Source organism: Tenrec ecaudatus, chromosome 7 (assembly GCF_050624435.1).
Source record: "Tenrec ecaudatus isolate mTenEca1 chromosome 7, mTenEca1.hap1, whole genome shotgun sequence".
NCBI lineage: Eukaryota > Metazoa > Chordata > Mammalia > Afrosoricida > Tenrecidae > Tenrec > Tenrec ecaudatus.
Genome location: NC_134536.1, coordinates 50175373 through 50188257, shown reverse-complemented (window position 1 = coordinate 50188257; position 12885 = coordinate 50175373). Strand labels below are relative to the sequence as shown.

Here is a 12885-nt window from a genome sequence, read left to right as displayed (position 1 = left end):
CCTCTTCTGACTCCTGAAATACACACAATAATGCCAAATGCAGGAAGATCACAGGCCAGTGTAGGTGGGAATTCTTGTGGATACAGGGGCGCTGTAAACATCTCAGCACTGGCGGGGTTCTCCACGTGGCTTCTCCACCACCCAGGGCTGCATCAGGGTAGGTTCATGTGGTTTCTCCTCAAGGATGTTTCAGAGGGAGTCATCCTTGTCAGTAGAGAGTCTCCAGGGATGTAAGCCAAGAGGCAGAAGGGACTCCCACCCCCAAGAAGGAAAAACAGGAGTTCCCAGAATTCTCAGGAGAAGGCCATGCCCACACAGAGGCCTCATTGGTTATATCTTGATTGACAGACCAGGCTGTAATTCTCTCACTCATAATCCTCTCAAATTGATTATGTCACTACTGCACAATTAAATGTAAAAATTTTAGTCAACAGCATGCACATTTTCCACTTTGAGAGCATTTCCCAACAACTACCTAGACCCTAATAAGAATCACAGTGGCGCATGATTTCAAATGCAAATATAGTTTTGTGTTATTTTTTTAATCTTTGTTTCTTCTTTATTTTTTTCCTTCTGCATATGTGTAACCCTGTCTTATAACCACTACTACTGCTTTCAAACAAAGGGTGCTGATCACATTACTTTTTCAGAAGTTACATGATAATAAATCCTTGGCTCCCTTCCTCCCCCTCTCCTGTTCCAGGACCTCCTCTTCCTTTCCTGTCTCTCTCCTTTCAGATGTTTCATTTTCTTATCATCTCATTCTCGGGAAAAGACACTAGGTGCTAACATTGCAAAGAGAATTGAGGCAGCAGATGTGCTGCACACTCGGATCTCTCAGTGGAGGAGGGGCTGAAGAGTCATTACAGATCACAAGAGACTGGAGTTAAGCCAGTAGAGAGAAATGCCGCAAACGGGTCAGCTTGAGTCACAGCATACTCAAAGGAAGTGGAAGTTAAAACATTCCTAGAGACAGCTACATGCCCTCTTATAATTTTGATTACTATTTCTACAAGCATCAATGAAAGGGTGTGCTATTCAATTTGCAGTCCTCTATGTTAAATACATTTGGGGTTTGACATATTGTTGAGTGGAAAACATGTATATCTGTAATATTGGATTTGAGATGACTAAGGCTTACTGTATATACTTGTGGATAAGCCGAGTTTTTCAGCACATTTTTATGCCTTTTTTTGGGGTAAAATTAGGTGCCTCAGCTGATATTTGGCTTGGCTTATACTCGAGTAAATATGGCAATTATTTACTGTTGTTCTAAATCTGGGGCCAACTGAGAAGTACATAGATGTGAACAGGGGAATTCAAAATTTCAGTGTTAGTAATAAACAGCTAAATCAAACATGATTGGCTTGGATCTAAGGATGCATAATTTTTCCATAAGTATCCACTGAAATATAGAAATCTATTCAAAACAGTCACAGTCAGAGAGAAAGAACCAATGGCCTCTTCTAATGGTTCTTGTTAGCAAGGTGAAAACATAACCTGAAGGTAAGGTAATGTGTAAACACAGAATAGAAGTAGGGTAATCCAAGAGTGGTCCTTCCTTTCTCCCAAATCTCATGTCAAGCACTCCTACTTCTTGGGGTAAAACAAGTAAGGAGCTCTAAGAGAGACAAATGGCATTATTCCAGCAGAGAGCCCTTCACATAGAGACATACAGGCAAGGACAATGGAAATGCACAACCCACCTTCAATGCAGAGACTATACAAGTCCTGTGGCATTCTCACGACCACTGGTGTGTTTAAGTCCGGTGTTGCTGCCACTGTGTCAACCTATTTCACTCTGTTTCCTGACCCTCTACTTCCCGAGTGTGATACCCTTTTCCAAAGACGCATCCGTCCAAATCTTTAGTGCCGCCATCTAAGCACAGTCTGGACACACTTCCTCCCATAGTTGTTTGTTCTTCTGACAGTCCGAGATGCTTTCCATATGTTTCACCAGCACCACAGTTCAAGTGCATCAGTTCTGCTCCTGTTTTCCTTGCTCCTGGTCCAGTGCCAACATGGATATGAGCTGACTGAAATTAGCATGGCTTGGGGCACACCCATCTTAGTCCCCAACTGATATCTTCATTCTTTAAGAGACCCTTAGAAACATATTTGTCCAATCCAGTACATTGTTTTATTTCTTGACTGCTATAGACATGACAGTTGATTGTGGAGCCAAGTGACATGAAATCCTTGCCAATTTCAACATTTTCTCTGTGAATCATAATGCTGAATATTAGTCTTGTTGTAAAGATTTTGTTTTCCTTACATTAAGTTTTAATCCATACTGAAGGCTCCATCAGTAAGGACTAAAAGTCGACTTTGCTATCAGCAAGCAAAGTTGTATCATCTGCACGTTACATGTTGTAATGAACCTTGCTGAGTGATCCTGATGGTGGTAGTTACATAATCTGGTGTCAGCTTGAGCGTTAAGAGTGAAGGGGCGGAATTTAGCCTGTCAACCGGGTGGCAGCTTGATGACCTCATTTGGATGTGCTAAGAATAAACAGCTCGCCTGAGGTGGGACCAAACCACCTCCCTGGAAGACAGTGCAGCTGATAAGACACATGGAGCTATGCAAGTGCCTGAGATGGAGTGGTTTATTACAGTGGTGTCCAAGATGTAGCTGTACAGAAAATAAAAAGAACTTGTCCATTTTCCCCTTTATTTGATTTAAACAAATGTAGATTCCTAAGACCCAGCATCTATATTTTATTAGGTTATTCTTAATTTTGGATTCCCATACTACATTTCCTTTTTAAACATTTCATAACTAAATAATTCCTATAGAGGAATCAGTGAATAATTTTGAAGGTCCATTTCCTATAGCATTCTACTGCACCTAAACAAGTAGATGAGCTATTGCCCTTGGCTGCTCTAGGTGCCTTTGTTTCAAGCTTTAGTGCACAAAAGCAAAGAGTTCTTTCAGTCAAGAGAAAAATTTATTCCGAAATTTGAACTAAAAATTTCGACAGCCACAATTCACGATGTACAACGTAGGAAAGAAGACATCCTCTCAGGCATGCTACCAGGCTTCTGTCATGAGAAAGGTGTCAAATGAAAGTCAATTACCTTTATCGGCAGAAAGTAAATCTTAATCCCAAGGTTAGAAACAATAAGGAAAGAAAAACTGTCTGAATTGATATAAAGGCTCAGATAAGTGTTTGAGGAAAGAGAGAATTCATCTTTAAAAATATTTATAGACGCGCTATGTGCAGGACATAATATAAAAGACTTAAAATGTGAACCACCAACACCATCCATCAGGCTGCCGTGCATTCCAGAGAGTGCCATCCTATTTCTCACGGCACTCTCAGAGCCAGGCCTCTGAGATTCGATGCTCAGTTGCCTGAAGGAAAGGTGGTAACCTTAAAGTTTACATCGTGCATTATTAGACTGGTCATGAGGGCACTCCAGGCCAGTCATTTGTTGATTGGGCAATTCAATCTTTTCATATATATCATTTTATGAGGGGTTCATACAACTCTTATCACAATCCATACATATATCAATTGTATCATCATTCTCAAAACATTTGCTCTCCACTTAAGCCCCTTGTATCAGTTCCTTATTTTTCCACTCCCTCCCAGCTCTCCCCTCCCTCATGAACCCTAGATAATTTATAAATTATTATTTTGTCATATTCCGACGTCTCCCTTCACCTACTTTTTTGTTGTCCGTCCCCCAGGGAGGAGGTTATATATAGACCCTTGTAATAGGTTCCCCCTTTCCAACCCACCCTCCCTCCATCTTCCCGGTATCACCACTGGTTCTGAAGGGATCATCCGTCCTGGATTCCCTGTGTTTCCAGTTCCTATCTGTACCAGTGGACATCCTCCAGTCCAGCAGGATTTGTAAGGTAGAATTGGGATCATGATAGTGCAGGTGGCGGGGGGAGGGGAGGAAGCATTTAGGAACTAGAGGAAAGTTGTATGTTTCTTCGTTGGTACACTGCACCCCGACAATTCCATCTTTTGTTAGAATACAGGTACCATGAAAGTTCAACTCCTTTTTCCCATGCTGCCTTGAGGAAGCTTATAGCCACATACCATTGAGGTGCTAAAATGTCCATTTTAAATTCACAGTGTTGGGACTGTACAATGGATTGCTGTTTATTTGCAAATTTAAAGGGGATTATATGATTATAATTGATCAAGAATGTGGACACATGCACTTCACTTCTGCAGAGACATAAAGTATTAATCATCAAAGTGTAAGCAAGGACCAGTATGAGTGATTGTGGAGTTGTACTAAGGAAGATCATGAAATAAAATCAGCATAGATTGATGAACTTGTCTTGTTAAAATTAAGACTATTGTTCCAGGAACACATTGCTGAATATTTGTACTTCAACAGGCTAAATTTCAATATATTTTAATGTGAAGTATTTAAAACAATATCAGCATGCCTTGATAATTCAGATGGAGGGTAGCTATGCATTAGGATAAAAGCTACAGACCTCCCAGGCACATAAACATAAAGTACAAGAACTTTATCGCTTATATTCTAAGCTTTGCATACCTCCAGAGACAGACAACACAATCCTCTTGTTCTTCAGCTCTATTTCTAATTTAGAAACCTTATCCCATATTAATTGCATCCTCATTGATTAAAAACACATTAAAATAATTATTTAATGGGTTTTATAAATAGTACTATGAAACTATGCCACTTTAAAACCGAAAACAAACAAACACTGCCCTTTGAGTTGATTCCAAATCATTGCATCCCTATAAAGTGTCCAAAATTACTTTATATAAAATGTTTATCAAAACACCTTTCTTATACCCCAACATACTGAGGCATTGAAATTGTCAAAGGCTTGCATTTCAATGGTGCTACTTTTATGAAGGTTCAAAGTTCTTCAAATCGTATAGACTTAATATGACAACTTAAGACTCTTGTCCTCATAATATCATCCTCACAGATATTAGATTCACATAAAGAAGTTGATGATTCAATCCGTATTTTCCACTAAATTCATTCAGAGCTAAATGTTTACAAACAGCTAAAAGTAAATTCAAAATAGAATTTGCTTGAACTTTTTATGAAATACTTCCACCTTATATCCTTTAATTTATATTAAAAAAACTACTCTGTATTGAGACAAATAAAAAGAGAAATATATTTATATATTTACATAGAGTTAATCATAAAATGATCTGTGTTCTGAAATAACAAAAGTATAATCTAATATATCTGAACAATCTTACTGTAAACATTTTAATATCATTTGATGTATTACAATAAAGGGAATGACTATTACCACGGAATTTAATACATTACATATTATTTGAAAGAGAATGTTTTCCCAGGCAGAAAATCAATTTTCTATAACATAAGTAGAAATACAATAAAGGAAACAGTGAAGTAGGATATTGAAGCTGTAAGAGACTAAATTTGAAGTAATCACAGAGTAAAAGGCTGTACATTTTTTGGTTGCTTCTTTATTCTGGAAAAAATGGGATGTGATACTAACAATTCACACCTTTTATGTGCTACAAAAATGTAGAACATCACTTTGCAAATGATGAACTAACTATGATAAAGGTATCTACCTCATGAATGACATATACAGAATCTAATTCAAGGTGCTAAGCAGGTGCACAGCTCTTCATGCTACAGAAGATAAGTGAAAAAAGAGACTATTGCAGGGGATGAGAAAAATATTTGAAATATGTAATTAGCCTGGAAGTAACTCTTAATGTCCACTGACAAAGGCATGAATGAGATTTTATGATGGGAAGAATAATACAGAAGAAACAGCATATCATGTCTCTATTCATTCTATAGATATTTATATATGCCTATTACCAAAGGCATGCATCATTTTTGTATCATGGGTGTTAGATTTTGCATTCTAACTTAGCAGATAGTGAATAAATAAATGCATAACTTCACTATACAAAAGCTCAATATATAAAAAGTGCTGCTAAGGAAATGAAGAACCCGAGGAAATGGCATGGGGGATACACAAAGGGGAAAGAGAGTCTAATTCCACCACAGCCAAGACTGACGGTGGTGAGGCAGATGTCAACCAGGCTCCCGGCCTCCAAAGTTGTTTACCCTATTCTGCCCGCAACGTCCCTCCCATGGCACTTTCCTTTTCTGCTGAGTTTGATCATCTGTTTCAATGGCCACACAGAACTTACAGACAATATTCATTACGATGAGAGTTTATTAGGTAAGTTAACAGGTTACAAGTCAGAATCAGAAAACATTAAAGATATGGCACTTCTGTCCACAGGGCCTCTTCTTAGTCATGCTGGCAGGCAAGTCTCTCTGGTCCTTAGTCTGTCAGCCACATGTCCCTTGGCCCCTGCTCTGCTCAAGTGTTACAATGTCCTTTTACCACTGATAAACACCCAGAGGGAACTCCATTTTCAAGCCGCCTCCAGCCTGAAGGCACTCAGCCTTTCTCCTCCTGAACTGGGAAGCGACATAGCTTCTCATGGGCTCTGCTGCTGGCGTGGCTGCATCTTCCTGGTCCCTACTGCTGGTGCTGTTCCACTCGGGGCTCCCGACGCAGTCTGGCTCCTCTTGCTGGCTGTGGGCCTCTTTCTTTGATGCTCAGAAATGGTTCATATTATTCAGTGGAATATTCAGTGGAATGGCTAAAATGGCCCTCATTTAGAGTCCAACACAGGTTATTTTTACTTTACTGTAGGAATTGATAAAAAGTTCACAGAGGATAAACATATGTTAGCTAACATTGCCTGGTTTCAAATCAGGAAAGGTATGTCTCAGGGTTGTATCCTCTCACCATACTCATTCAATCTGTGTATTCAGGACATCATCAGAAAAGTGGCCTTGTATGAAGAAGAATGTGGCATCGGGAAAGGCTTATTAACGACCTGAAATATGCTGATTGGCAGTTTTGCTTACTGAAAGTAAAAAGGGGGACGCGAAGCAGTTGCTGGTCTAGTGGAGATCAAGAATCGCAGCCTGCAGTATGAGCGACAACTCAGTGTCAAGAAGACTACTGTCCTCCTGGCTGGACCAATAGGTGACAGTAAGATAAATGACGAAGAAGGTTGAAGTGGTCAAGGATTTTTGTCTTGCTTAGCTCCATAATCAACGCTCATGGAAGCAGCAGTCAGGAGTTGAAAAGTCATGTTGAATTAGGTAAATTGGGTGCTACACAATAACTCTTTTTAGAATACTGAACACAAAGATGTTACTTTGAGGACAAAGGTGCGCCTGGCCCAGGCCCTGGCACTTTCAATTGCCTTATATACACGGGAAAGCTGGACACTGAATAAAGAAGATGAAAGATGCATTTGAATTGTGGTGTGTTAAAGAATATTAAAGTACCAAGGACTGCTTAAAGCAAAAATCAGTCGATCTTGGAAGGTATGTGGCTAGAATGCTTCTTAGAAGCAAGTATGGTGAAGCTTCCCTGGACACGCTCTTGTTGCGGCCGGAGAAGAAAGAGCCTCCACATGTAGTCAGAGAGACAGATCTGACATGCTGGCAGGCAGACCACTCTGACCCTGAGCGATTAGACACAGAGTTTTTCACACAGGTGGTGTTTATAGGAATTGTGTTAATCAGGCAAGCAAGAATACATTTACTTTTATCTTGCCAACAGGAACTTGTGTGATTTTTGACTTTGGGATCACTGTGTGGCTTTCCCGTCATTGCAGTTTGTGGCTGACTTTTTTGTTACTAAGTACGGGAGAGGATACAGACGGAGAGTGCCAGGGTTAGGTTACATTGGTTACTGAATGGCTACATTCGGACTGACACAAAATGGCTACACTTAGGCTAATTATTGCAGGCTCTTATACATTGGAGTGCTGTCAGGAGAGACCAGTCCTTGGAAAAGGCCATCATGTTTGGTAGAGGGAAACCAAAACAAGGAGAAGGGATGGCACTGCCAGGGTGGCAACAAGGGGTTCAAGCAGAACAGGATTGGCGTGGGATGCATCTCTAACCACCCTTTACTACATACAGCATGTGGCTTAAGTCAGCATCCTTTGCTTTCCCCGGGGGGTACGGTCTGTTGAAAGATGAAAACCACATCTCCATCAGAGCCTGCCCTTTTGTGACCTGTTTTCCAACTGAGCTTTGATAGAAGCAAGAAAACCTTTGCCATTTTGGGCTCTGAAACCTGCATTTGGCTTGTCTCCCTCTACCTGACCTTTGTATTTAGGTCATAACAATACATACAACTGCGTGAGACGTTTCCTCACAGTTTTGTGAGTTTCTGTGAGAAGCTGCAGAGAATGTGAGGGGATATATTTAAGGGAAGAGTTGGGAAATAAAGTAGAGTAACATCTTGAAAGAGTTGGACATTTGGGACATCTTTAATCTTAAACTCCTTGGGACTGCTGTTTTAGGTGCCATTGATTCAGCTCTGACGCACAGTAACCCTATACACAATAGGAGACCTACCCAGGGCCTACACCATCCTCACAATTATACCCCCACTTGAGCCCATTGTTGCAGCCACTGTGTCAACCCGTCTCATTGAGGACCATCTTCTTTTGCACAGCCCCTCTGCTTTACCAAGTTTGATATCCTTCTCCAGGGATTGGTCTCACCTGACAACATGTCCAAAGAATGTAAGACAAAGTCTTGCCATGCTTGCCAATAAAGAGAATGCTGGCTGTACTTCTCCCAAGATAGATATGTTTGTGATTTTGGTAGTCCATGGTTCCTTTGATATTCTTTGCTAACACTATAATTCAAATTCATACATCATTCTTCAGTTTTCTTTATTCAATATCCAACTTCCACATGCATATGAAGCAAATGAAAATACCATGGCTTGGATCAGGCACACCTTAGTCCCCCAATGTAACATCCTTGCTGGGGAGTAGTCTAGTATTAATTCTTCAAAAGGAAATTACTAACACAGGCCATCTAAAAAATAAATACTTGGATACATCAAAAGATTTAACAGACGAGTAAAAAGAAAATCCAGAACCAAACTTGCAACAATATATTGGACAAGGGACCAGTCTCTAAAATTTATTTAAAATTTTCAACACCACAAAAAACACAAAGATAATACAATTTTAAAATAGTCAGAAAAATACACAGACATTAGAATAAAGAAGGCATTCAGGTGTCCAACAAACACTTGAAGAAATGCTCACAATCATTAATGACTAAACCAAACCAAACCCACTGCCATCAAGCTGATTCTAATTAACAGCCACCTAGACAGGTTTTCTAAGGCTGTACATTGTTAAGAAATGTGTTGGTATGGATAGACTAAAGAAACAACTTCACAGACTCTCATATATATATGAAGAGTGATTGTACTTTAAGAAAACATTCCAACCCAGTCCAGATCGTAAATAAGTCTAATATTAACCCATACGTCTAATACTAGTCCATAAACCTAATATTAGATTTATTCCTCTTTTGATTCATGAAGCTGTGCAATAATGACGAATGCAGGAAGGTCACAGCCAGCGAGTGGAAAGTCTTTGTGGATCCAGTGGCAGTAGAAGCATCTTAGCGCCGGCAGGGGTCTCCAGGTGACTCCTTCAGGTCTAGGGCTCCAGTGTAGCTCTAGCTGTCTTCGCAACAAGAATGTCTCAGGGAATGAGCATGTGTCCTGCTTCCAGTGAGCCATTAATCTCCAAATGAGGTCATCAAACTGACCTGATTGATGGGCTAAACTCCACCCCTTCACTCTAAAGTCTCAAATTGACAACAGATTATGTAATTACCACAAGCAACTAAGGAGGTTTAGCCATTGACCTTGTGATTAATAGACCAATGCTTATGAGAGGTGCAAATCAAAACAAAAATGAGATATCACCTTACTCCAGCATTAGTAATAAAGTTATTTAAAAAGAAAATCAGAAAACAATCAATGCTGGTGAGATTGTGGAGAAACTGGAACTCTCATTCACTCCTGGTGGGACTAAAATCAAAATAGTACCTCCTTTAAAAGCTGATCTAGAAATCTATGGTATAGCAATCCCACTATTAGGCCTATATTCTTTTTTTAATAAGTCATTTTATTGGGGCTCATACAACTCTTATCACAATCCATACATACATCAATTGAGTAAAGCACCCTTATACATTTGTTGCACTCATCATTCTCAAAATTCGCCTTCCACTTGGGTTCCTGGAATCAGCTCATTTTCCTTTTGCCCCTCCCCCTCACTTTCCGCTCCCCCTTCTTCATGAACCCTTAATAGTTTATAAATTATTATTTCATCCTATCTTACACTGCCCGGCGTTTCCCCTCACCCACCTTCCTGTTGCCCATCCCCCAGAGAGGAGGTTACATGTAGATCCCCAAGATCAGTTCTCTCTTTCTACACCCCCTTCCCTCCCGGTGTTGCCACTCTCACCGCTGGTCCTGAGGGGTTCATCTGTCCTAGATTCCCTGTGTTTCCAGATCCCTACTGCACCGCTGTGCATCCTCTGTCTAACCAGGTTCGCAAGGTGGAATTGGGATCATGATAATTGGTGGGGAGGAAGCATTCAAGAACTAGAAGTTTTTGAGTTTCATTGTTGCTACACTGAACCCTGAGTGACTCATCTCCTCCCCACTACCCTTCTGCAAGGAATGTCCAGCTGTCTACAGATGGGCATTGGGTCCCCATCATACACTCCCCTCATTCACAGTGATGTGATTCCCCCCCCCCACACACACACACACACCTTTGTTGTTTGAAACCTGGTCTCCTCGGCCATTCATGACTACACATGTTGGTGTGCTGCTTCCATGTGGGCTTTGTTGCTTCGGGGCTAGATGGCCACTTGTTTACTTTCAAGCCTTTAAGTCCACAGATGCTATATCTCTCAATAGCCGGGTACCACCAGCCTTCTTCACCACACTTACTTATGCACACATTCGTCTTTAGCGTTTATGTGAGGAAGGTGATCACACAATGATCATTTTTGTTCTTTGGTGTCTGCTACCTGGTCCGTTCAACACCTTGTATTCACTTAGGCTGTATGCTTCTTATCTGTGGGCTTTGTTGCTTCCAAACTAGATGGCTGCTTGTTTGCCTTCAAGCCTTTAAGACCCAAGATGCTATATCTTTTTGATAGTCGGGCACCATCAGCTTTCTTCACCACGTTTGCATATGCACACGTTTGTCTTCAGTGATCATGTTGGGAAGGTGGGTACCATGCAATGACCGTTTAGCTGGGCGAGGTGCTATTGTATTGAGGGAGTGTGCGTGAGGAGTAGGCCTGTATTCTAGAGAACCAATAACTGTGACTTATACAGATAGATGCATATACATATACATCACAGCATTATTCTAAATTAAAAAAAGACGAAAGCCACTAAAGAGCTCATTAACAGAAGTATCCCCAAACTATGGTACATATACACAATGGACTACTACTCAACATTAAAGAATAAAGATGAACCTACAAAATGACTCAAAATATAGATAAACCTGGGAGGTTTTATGCTGAATTAAATAAGTAAATCAAAAAAGAATAAATATCACATGAGACTTCCATTAGAAAGAATATGATAAATTGATCACGTTAAGGGTTATCAGGGGTTAGAAGGAAAGGAGGGTAAATCACTAAGAGGGTCAATACACATTAACTTGGGCACAGGGGAAGGTAATATACAATAAAAGGGAGATAATAACAAAATGATCAAGGAAAAGTAAATTGCTGGGAGGAACACAAGATTTTTAAAGCAAAAAGGGCAATCCCTATTGCATACACAATCCTGCAATAAGTAATGATGATGATCATTGGAGACAAACATAGACACACAGTTGAACTGGTGTGCTACACTCTGAAATATGTATCAGCTTGAAGGAGGCTAATTGTCCACATGATGGCCAGGCTGGGACGCGAGGTCAGCAGTGTGAAACTGCCAGCGGCACTGCGCAAGAAAGACGACGTTCACACACCCTGTAACGGGTACAGTCTTGGGAACTCGTGGGGCAGTCCTACCCTCTCCTATGTTCCCTGTCCTACGACCTGAGGGCAGTGAGTTTTCAGCTTAAAATTTATGAGGGGGTACCCAAAACAAACCAGAAAAGGGCTCTGTTGGGTGGAGCTTTCATAGTACGTATTTTTCCCATTAAGAGAGCATAGAGAAACTCTCTGCACATTAGTGCACCCAGTGGTGTCACCTGGGAAGGTTCTCTCTGGCTTACAGTGAATTTTTTAGTGAAAACAGTTTTGCTCAAACCTTGTTTTTGTTTTTTTGTGATGCTGAGAACAGGAAGCACCTGTGAAATTTTGTTTCCTTCTCAGGAAAAATGCTGCAAAGACCGTTGTGCTGTTGAACACGATTTACAAAGACAAAGCTATGGGAAAAAACTCAAGTGTAAAATTGATCTTCTCATTTCAAAAAGGGTGAAATGTCAATTGATGACAAACCTCATTCTGCACATCCAACAATTTCCCGAACAGACTGAAATGTCGACAAAATTCATGCACTAGGGCAAGATATGACAAAATAACAATGTATAAATTACAAAGGCACATGAGGGAGGGGGGAGTGGGGAGGGAGGGGAAAAAAAGAGGACCTGATGCAAAGGGCTTAAGTGGAGAGCAAATGCTTTGAGAATGATTGGGGCAGGGAATGTGCGGATGTGCTTTATACAATTGATATATGTATGGATTGTGGTAAGAGTTGTATGAGCCCCTAATAAAATGTTTTATAAAAAGAAAAAAAAAGAAATCCCCCCCCTAAAAAAAAAAAATTCATGCACTTGTGCTCAAAGACTGACAATGGACCATTAAAGAGATGAGGACGTTTTCTGGACTATCTTGGAGCTCAGTTAAGAGAATTGTAACAGAAGATTTGGGAACGCGAAGGGTCACTGTGACATTTGTGCCTCGTGCTCTGACTGACCAGGAAAAAGAACATTGAGTGGAATCAGGGCATGCTTTGAAAGAACAGCTCCAAAGCAACCCAGACAT

General features: G+C 40.5%; 1 protein-coding gene across 5 annotated transcripts in view; it reads right to left on the bottom strand.

Annotated features, from left to right (window-relative positions):
* Positions 1–12885, bottom strand: part of TBC1D32 (TBC1 domain family member 32) — a 279831-nt gene that overhangs the window by 64052 nt on the left and 202894 nt on the right. The window lies entirely within an intron of this gene.